Consider the following 9,783-nt stretch of genomic DNA (forward strand, 5'->3'; position numbering starts at 1 on the left):
TTATATCAGTAAACCAATGACAGATATATTACCTAGTCTGACGATTCATTCATTAAAAGTGTGCATCAATGCAAATCAGCTGAAGACGCCATCTTGGTTACACTATATCATCATTAAAATTTTAAAAGAGAGCCAAATTTATTCCTATATCTGATGCAAACTTTATTAAAGAATTATCGGATCCTCGAGATAATAAGGAAGCAAGTTATCAATTTAATAATAGTTTTTAACATGAGAATAATTACTCTAATGTGTTACAAAAATGGCGAGTCCAGCTGATTTGCTTTTAAAGACGCTTAAAAATGCATTTTAATGAATGAATCGTCAGTCTATATATTATATATGTCATTGAGATATTATATATGTCATTGCAGTAAACAATCAAATAAAGTAATCCATGACCGGAAATTGTTTTTTTATATTGTTTATATAAAAAATCAGACGATTGTTATGATGCAATATAATTTTTGGATAAAAAAATCAGACGATTGTTAAGTTTGATGATTATGATGCAATTATATAAATAGACCTTTTTAATAAAATAATTCTATATAGTAATATTTTGTTTGATTTCTTAACTTAATTATATTAGATCTTTAATTATTTTCTCAATTTGATACTACGAATTTTAAAAGATAGCACATTTATAAATTTTTGCATATCTGCACAAACAAATTTTTGTTATCTTATATTCTTGTGTATACATAATGAAAATTATATTATATCCCATTGTAGTAATATAAATTATAATATATCATAATTTTAATCCTTCGTTCACATACTTACTTAATTTCTAATATATTCAATTTGGAATATTAGTATATATTTAATTTAACTTATAGTTAGTCAACATTCAAATTCACAGTGAACAAACTTTATATTATTTTATATTTATTTATTAACTTAATCATTCTAATTAGATTGTATAGTATATAAAAGATGTATTTTACATTGAAGAACACTTACAAATTTTGACATTCTTTAATATAGTATTTATTTTGAAACTTCTCTGCCTACCTTATCAAATATGTTTGGAGGTAAATTGAGAATTATATAATAGAAATTTAGGTATAAGATTATATCTTTCTTTATTATTATATATAAATAAAATATTATCGTAGGGGGTTTAATAATAATTTTTCGGAACATGGCGATTTGAAATGATTGTAACATTTTAAAGGTGGATCCATGCCCATTAATTTTGGTAGTTTTTTTTTATACCTAAAATCTTGAAATAAATGATAGCCTAGATGGGGGGATGCTAAGGACTCGTTGGTAAGAATATATATTAATAAATTTATTTTTAAGAGGAGAATGGGTGAAGGAGTGTAGAGAGATAATCAAAATTAACTTAAATGGGATATTTACGAAATTTTAAAATTTTAACAGACATTTTTTTTTATGTGCTTTTTCCGGCAATTTTTATTTTTTCAACTTTAAATTATTTTTTTGAGGGCCTTATTTTTCCATCATGTTTGGAATACCTACACCCCTATAAATTTCATGCAATTTTGCAGTGAATTTTAGAACTTAATAAAATTTATTTTAAATTTTCCATAAATTTTTTCTATAAATTTATAAATGACTAAAAGGTTAACGTTAACAGCAAAACTATGATACATTAGAATTGGCATTCCAAACATGATGGAAAGTATATCCGGTAAAATCAGATTTTTAAATTTAAAAAAAACTCGCTCAAAAAATGATTTAATAACACATTGACGCTAACATATATAACTCAATCGATGGGGTCATCATCTGGGAGGGGGCACAGTATCTAAATAAAATTGGTTCAACAAATTAAAAAATTACTAAAAAATGCGAGCTGGAGCTTGAACCCCTGTCTTAGGGTCATAAAGCTCTGGTTAAAACAAGTGACTACAATGTTGCTATTTAAAAATAAATTAGGCTTTAGCTCGCATATATATCGATTATTTTTTTTTATATCTCATAAAGTTTATGCCTTCAATATATGTTTTTTTGATTTCGGAATAAAATTAACTTTGTGAGATTTTAGGTATTACGATATTTCATGCTTTTAATTTCAAGTCCAATGATTACTTAATTGAACCTCTTGGTATGCGATATTATGTATTTTTTAGTCTAAAAAGAGCTTAATATCAATCCTTATACGTAAATATGTATGTTTCTAAATAGAATCAATATTTTTGATTACTTCTATAGTGAATACAATGAAAAATGGCAGCCATGTGAGGCAGTAAGTTAATGATATATAGAACAGACTCTTAATGGCGTTCCCTTTCCTCTCAGGCATATTTAAATTGACATTCCTTCGAATTTCACAGGATTTCATTGCGATTATGTTTGAGGAATTTATGCGATGACTACGCACTTGATCTATTATACTGGGTTCAATATCAGTTCTCAAATTATAATCACTTCTATTATTCAGATTAGCAGCGTTATTGGAAATATTAGTTGGGTTAACATTGAGATCGACTCGATTCTTTTTATCGGCCTTGTTGTTAGAATCCGACTCACATATCATACATATCATTCTTATGAAGGAACGCCTTTTGACTTGTCTGTAAGTTAGGGAGCTCTTGATTAGAAATCTGCTGAGGAGAGCGTAATTGACGAAAATAGATATGCCCGGCAAAACGAAAAGAAAAACGAGAGAGAAAATGGTATATTTAATTATGGTTTGGTGGGATGTCACGTAGTTGCACCCGATTAAGAATTCGTAATCGCCCGCCCAAGAAGAGACTGACGAAAAAGAGTCATTCAGCAATTTCTCAGGACCTTCGATAAGTGTAAAACTTTTCTCTATGCTGGCAAGTCCACAAAGTTTATTATTCATGACCGCACCATACGTTATATAATCCAAGGCCTTGAAAAAATACGTGTGCGAGCGTTCTGAATGCGCCAGACGAGTGTTGACGTATTTAAATTTGTGAATTCGGTATTTCGCGATATCCAAAGATTGGGGAATTTTGGAAGAAATGTTCCAAAGTATGTTGGATAAAGCTCTTTTGGCGGTCTCCAGTCTCGAATTATTTATGTAGAGTAGTTGTGAATCGTTGTCTTCATCGTACAGATAATCGCTTTGGCAGATATTATATTCAGGTGAGAAGTAGGAGACGTTTGACCCCGAATATCCGCTCCGGAATCCGGAATCGTCTTCGATGAGCACATAAAATATATCAAAGAATACCAATGTCGGGATGGCTACCAATAATCCCATAAGCCAACAAGCAACGGATATTTTACGAGCTTGAGATTTTTCCTTTCTGAAATTCTCGGAATTGTGGGATGGATTGACGGTTGCTGAAACTCTAGTTGTTTTGATCAATCTCTCCACCGATATGATCCATATGAAGGCTATTTGAATGAATAAGCAGAAAGCGGGCAAGAAATTGATCAGTTTGCAAAGGAGTGTTCCTTAAAAAAAAAGAGAATTTTATATGGAAGTTGGACAACTTAAACAAAATACTATTTAAGGCAGGCCCGGAAATTGGCAATTTTTAGTTCTCTAAAAACTTTTTTTTACAATTGTAGGAGGGAAGGAAAACTATGCAAAATTATTTTCAGGCTAGGTCAGGTGAAAAAATATTTATTGGCCGGGCCTAAAAACCCTATTTTATGGGGTCGATTTGGGCGATGGGCAGGTCCGCGCCTACCACTAGTTTAAGATGTTATTGTATGTAATAAATAAATTACCTTCAAAATAATTGTCTTGATGTGTAAAATCATGCAACCTTTGTGGCAAAATCAATCCTCCAGTTAGTAGCATGCAAAAAGCCAGATTCTTTATATAAATGTATACGGGGGTCTGAAAGCATTTTTGTTTCCAATAGACCATCAATATGCAACAATTAAGCAAGAATCCTATTACGAGGATGACAGATATAAATATAATGAAAACTAGATCTGCCACATCTTCCATATTCACTTCTTTGCCCTTTTGAAGGTTATTATACTTAGTGTTATTATACTCTCTTATAAATGTAAATTATTCGCCAATATCTAATATTAATGATTTTGCCGATTAAGATCAATTTATTAAAATTTTTGAATATATTTAAATCAACAAAAATATAGAAACCTTAAAAAAAATTGGGGAGGGGGGGGTGGCGTAATGGATTTTAATTATTTATACAGTATTTATATTTTATCGATTTTAAAAATATCGCTAACGGATTATATTTCAATCTTTCAGTTTTTTTTTTGAAATGTATAGTTTCATAGAGAGATTAATGTGTGGGGGGGGGTGGGGTGGCTATAACGCAAGGTATTCATTGAAATGGAATTGGAGTAGACAATTGAGAATAGGGTATTGTCCGTTAAAATAAAAAGGGAAGGGAGTTGGGGGTGGGGATGAATGTAAAGTGGGCTCGGGGGTATTCCATTTTGATTTTTATGTACTTATCTTTTATTTTCTATTTTTTGATTTCCCTTTTTTTTGTTTGGGTGGTTGTCGTTTCGATATTTTCGATATATTCATAACCGAAAACAGCCCCTATGTGCATTTATTTTTCTCTATTAAAAAAGGTATATTTTTTTGTATGTTTGGTGTTTTACATATTTTTATTTAGAGTTACATTAAAACCTAATTGGTAATTATACATAAATGTTATTAATATTAACTAACCTCAATTTAGCCTATTTTTCAAAAAAAAAAAGAATGAATAAAGAATTTAGCTAAACAAATATAACCTGCCTCGAGATTATATCAAAAGAGGGCCAAAGATTTATGACATGTATTGGCCAAATTTTGAAGGTTATGTAATAATATATATTAACCGTTTTTAAAAAAATCATCGAAATCTAGGTAAAAATACTATTAAAACCTCTCAGTTTTCATTATCAGATTCTGCCTATTCAATATTTTAAATAATTGGGATCTTAAGTATATGCATGTTAAACATGCTTATTTCAATTAAATTTAACCGGAAACATCTGCTTAAAGAAAATTTTTCAGGGTCACGCAAAATTTGGCCAGATAATACTAACCTATATGTATTATTATTATTAAATATCTTCATATGTATATTTAAAATTAACAAGACACTTACTTGTAAGTTTTAACTTTTTGTGTTGGCTCTAACCCTAAGGATACTATTATTTATATAAAATATCAGTAATTTGTTTGAATGGGTAATTTTGTATCATCGAACACAAAAGTTTATAACGTAATTTTGTTAGAAAGAGATATTATAAAAACCATTTAAAAAATATATATTATATATTAATTGATTAAATGAAATTTATATGCATTTGGACCAATTTTGAAGAGAAATTGGTAGAATAGATAAAAATTGAAAAGGTGATGGATCATCTATGACTATTTAATATGGCCCTTTAAGTCACTTCTATCCCACAATAAAATTATTAAATATTAAATACATATCAAAGTATCTAATTTTAAATTTTAATTAAGTGTTTCGATTCAATTATTGTACCTTCCTAATAATAATGATATATTTAATAGACAATTGCGAGTAACAGTTTATAAAGAAAAATAAATTGGTTATCCTCGGAGATTACATATATAGAAATCGTAGTAGGATATGGAATCCGTTGGGATTTGGAATGGCACAATTTCATATCATTTTCAGGGGAGATATTTAAATTTAAAATGCCCAATTTGACAGGAAATCTATTCCAGTGTTGTGTGGAATATTCCAGACGGTATGTTTTGGTCAATTTTTTCCGGCGAACCTTTGAACTACTTCTTAAATTTATATTAAATTTTACAGAATTTGGGTATAAAATATTTAAAAAAATACAACTAAAGTTAATAACAAAAATTTATGACATATTTAGGGTAAGGTAGTACTCTAGATATGCTGGAATATATTACCCGAGATCATAATTTTTCAAATTTAAAATAAAAATTCCTTTAGTAAATGATTTTAAGTTTGAAAAGCTTCTGAATTCCTATCAATTCCATATCTCCCAATATGGCATTTCATCGATACAAATTTATTTTTGTCACTATAAGGAAGTAACTACTTTAACGATGTGGGTGCTCATTATAAGATGCTGATCGTTATTATTATTTTAATACCAAATAGGTCATGAATATAAAAAGGTGTTCATTTCTTAAAATTTAGTTAAACTTAAAAAAATTTTTAATTTTTCAAATTTCCTTCTCTTTTCTTGTAAATTTTTAAGACAGTTTAAAATAATTATTTGTAATTAATTTTTGTTAAAAATCAATGCTCTCGAGTAAAGCTATTTTCACACAAAATACGGTTTGAAAATTGATGCAACTTTTTGACCCGTAACCTTGGATGATTCTTTGGCGCCAAATGACCACACTATCCTTGCATCTTCAAGCCTAAAGCTTTTCGCTGGAATGTTCTCCAAATCTATAAAAAATCACTTAAATTTAAGAAAATGTCCCAGGAATAATGAAAGATATTCAATCATTTTTTAAAAATAAGAATTCGACAGGAGAGCTATATATATCTCCAAGATATTAATACGCTAAACATCTACTCAAGCCATATTCTCGTTAAAAAATTTCTCAATATAATTTTAAATTGGAATATTCCATCTTCAACTTCTCCTTATCTTATGTGGGGCGCGACTTATTGCTCTTTAAAAAATAGGTGGCAATTGTGTCTATCTTTCATTAAATTATATCTAAATTAATATGTTCCAGAAAATTAAAGATTCTTTTTCTAATATTGTAAAATCCCGCCAAATGGCATTTGACATTCGTGCGGGGGAGGGGGGGGGGGTTAATACCGCATCTAATGTGTTTTCTAGAGATTCCCGCCAACTTTTTTAAGAAATTATATTTCAAAAAATCATGTATTTCATCAAGAGATTTGTTCAAATAACACTGAATATTCGAACTTTTTTCAAATTCAATAATCGGGCTTTATTATGGCTGGAGATGATAGAGAAACCTTAGGTCCAACCCTATTATGTTTAGGGATAAATAGTGCAATTTCTAATAATATATCCGATTTATCGCTTAGCTTTTCTGTCTATCTACATCGGCCTTCTTTTCAATCTAATCCTACCTCCCACGAATGCCTCAATATAAAACTGTTCACCCCATACGACAAAACCTATCCTTAGTCCTCAACACCTAGGACCAACTATCTATCTCATATCAAACTAAACTCAAATATACGTAAGATTGGGATTCTCCACTTGTTTTGCCCGTTCCGCTGAACCAGTAAACTCCCAAATCAATCATTTTTAAAACGAGAGGAATGGCTTGAGGCAATACCCGGTTCCAGCCCCTAGTTGGTTCTTTCTACAGAACTTAGGATCTCCATGGCACTCCTCTCAGATTTTTAGTCATCCCTTTTAGATACATATTTTTTTTGAGTCATTCCTTTAATTATTTTTTCTTAATATTATACACCCCATAATTATACAAATTTATTTTATATTATAATTGTTTTTTTATTATCATTATATACACATTATAAATATTTTTAAATCGAAATGGTTTTTTAAAATAAAACACTTAAATAGGTAAAATAATTTGATTTTCTTCAAAATTATTTCAATTTCTTTTTATTTTTCATTTTATTAAACATTTAGAGAAATTATGAATTAAACTTAGTATAATTAAATTTCAAATTTTCAATAAAACATTTGATTAATTTATTATAAATGTGTGTTATATAAATAGGAAAATAATATTTTAGAAAAGTCGGAGCAGGGAATCAACCAGCGTAAATCTTTGAAAAAGTGTTTTCTGCCAGGCCAATAAAATATTTTTCCTACCGCGATAATTTTTATACATAAGAAAAAAAAAGATATAAATTTGCTTAATTTAAAACGTAATTTTTTTTTAAAATTAACTTCCTACCTAGTCCTTGAAAAATATTTTGCGTAATATAGGTCCGAAAGAGGCAGAGACTTTATACGGATAAAATATGATCTGATCACAAAAAAAGGACGATAGTTGGAGAAATGATTCTCCAAATTGCAAATCCGATCCGCGGACCTAGCAAAAAGATTTTACGGAATGGGCTGAGAGCGGGGGAAAAAATAATGACGTAAAATATTTTAAAGAAAATTAACGTAGCCCAAGCCGCCGAAAAACTCTTTTAAAAATGTTTTTTTTGGCCCCAAAAAATATTTTACAAACCAGGAGCCAAAAAACCTTTTTAAAAATTTTTCACGGATAGCTCTGGTCCCGACGGCTTTTACTTTCAAATAGTTTGTAAATTTTATCTATATATATATATATTCATAATATTATTTCTAAACAAAGTTGGCAAATTACCTTTTAAATTATATTTGACTCCTAAAATTCTGCGAAATATTAAAATTTTTTATAATTATTGACAAGCACTTTGATTAGAATTAAATTACATATAAAACTATATTATGCATTCATTTATAGATATAAATTCTGTTATATTTACTATCATATAATACAAATAAAAATTAAAATTGTCATTAAAAAAAAGAATTATTATCGAATTTGGGCTATATTTAACAAATATCAATCAATTAACCTAATTGTATTTGACGAGTTCAACCCTGCTAAATTAATTATGTCGCAGATAATTGTTTTATAAACAATATAAAACAAACTGTTATTTTTTGTCCCATCTATACATTTTTATTTAAATACATTATTCACCACAATATTTATTGAGGAAATTTGGCGGCCGTTCTAATGAAAAGTCATTTTTTTAAAAAATTAGCTTATAATGGACATATATATAATATATATATATATATACTGATCAATAAAAAACAAAATCTCAGTTTTTCATAAACTTCTTCAAAAATTTTTTATAGTAGGAGAGAGGGGTGGGGGGTATATATATAAGACAATTTTATATTTACGAAAATGGTGGGAAAAAGAGCCTTAACCTTTTGAATGTATATTAAATATTATCAAATTTTAAAAAAAAATTCAGGTTAGTATTTATCAATGGCGTATAATAATACCTAGACTGATTCATTAAAAGTGTACATCAATGAAAAACAGCTGGAGACGCCATATTGATTACCCATCTCATTATTAAAAATTTTAAACAAAAGGCCAATTTATTCCTATGTCTGACGCAAACTTTATTAATGAATTGCCCGATCATCGAGATAATAAGGAAGCGAGTTATCAATTTAATAGTAGTTTTTAACATGAAAATAATTACTATATGTGTATTACCAAAATGGCGGATCCAGCTGATATACCTTCAACGACGCTTTCAAATGCATCGTCAGTCTAGGTATTATTATATGTCATTGGTATTTATTTACATTTAAAAGCTATTTGAAAAAAATAAATACCATAATAAAATTGTATGCATAATTATGCGGCGTAATTTTGCGAACAAATTGAGCGTTTCAAACGATGCGTTTTGCAAGCAGCAATAATGGTCTTTCGAATGACCTCGCGCAAATCGGTTACCGTTTGGCGTTAGCAACTAGTGTTGTTAAACGGCTCGATTTGAGCCGGTTTTTAAAAACGGCTAACTCATTATATTATCCAGAAAAATATTCCTCAAGCCTGAAGATTTTCTTCATAGATGGCTCAAGGGTCTAGACATCTATCAACGAAATCTGGAGCCTTAGACAATATTTATTTGGCTAAAATATTGAGTCAGCCGTTTTTTAATATCAACCATTTTAAAAAACGCAGACAGGTTTTGCATTTTCAATACTTTTTTTTTATTCTTCGTTTGGTAATATTATATTAAAAATGTAAAATATAAATAACTTACTAAAAAGGAATATTTAGAAAATTAAAGAAATATAAAATGCAGACGATAATATAATTTTCTTCTGCTTAGAAACTTATTTAAAATTTCGAATCGACGGATATTAATAAAA

The sequence above is a fragment of the Gordionus sp. m RMFG-2023 genome, chromosome 3 (genome assembly GCF_954871325.1).
Source record: "Gordionus sp. m RMFG-2023 chromosome 3, tfGorSpeb1-WG-v2, whole genome shotgun sequence".
Taxonomy (NCBI): domain Eukaryota; kingdom Metazoa; phylum Nematomorpha; class Gordioida; order Chordodea; family Parachordodidae; genus Gordionus; species Gordionus sp. m RMFG-2023.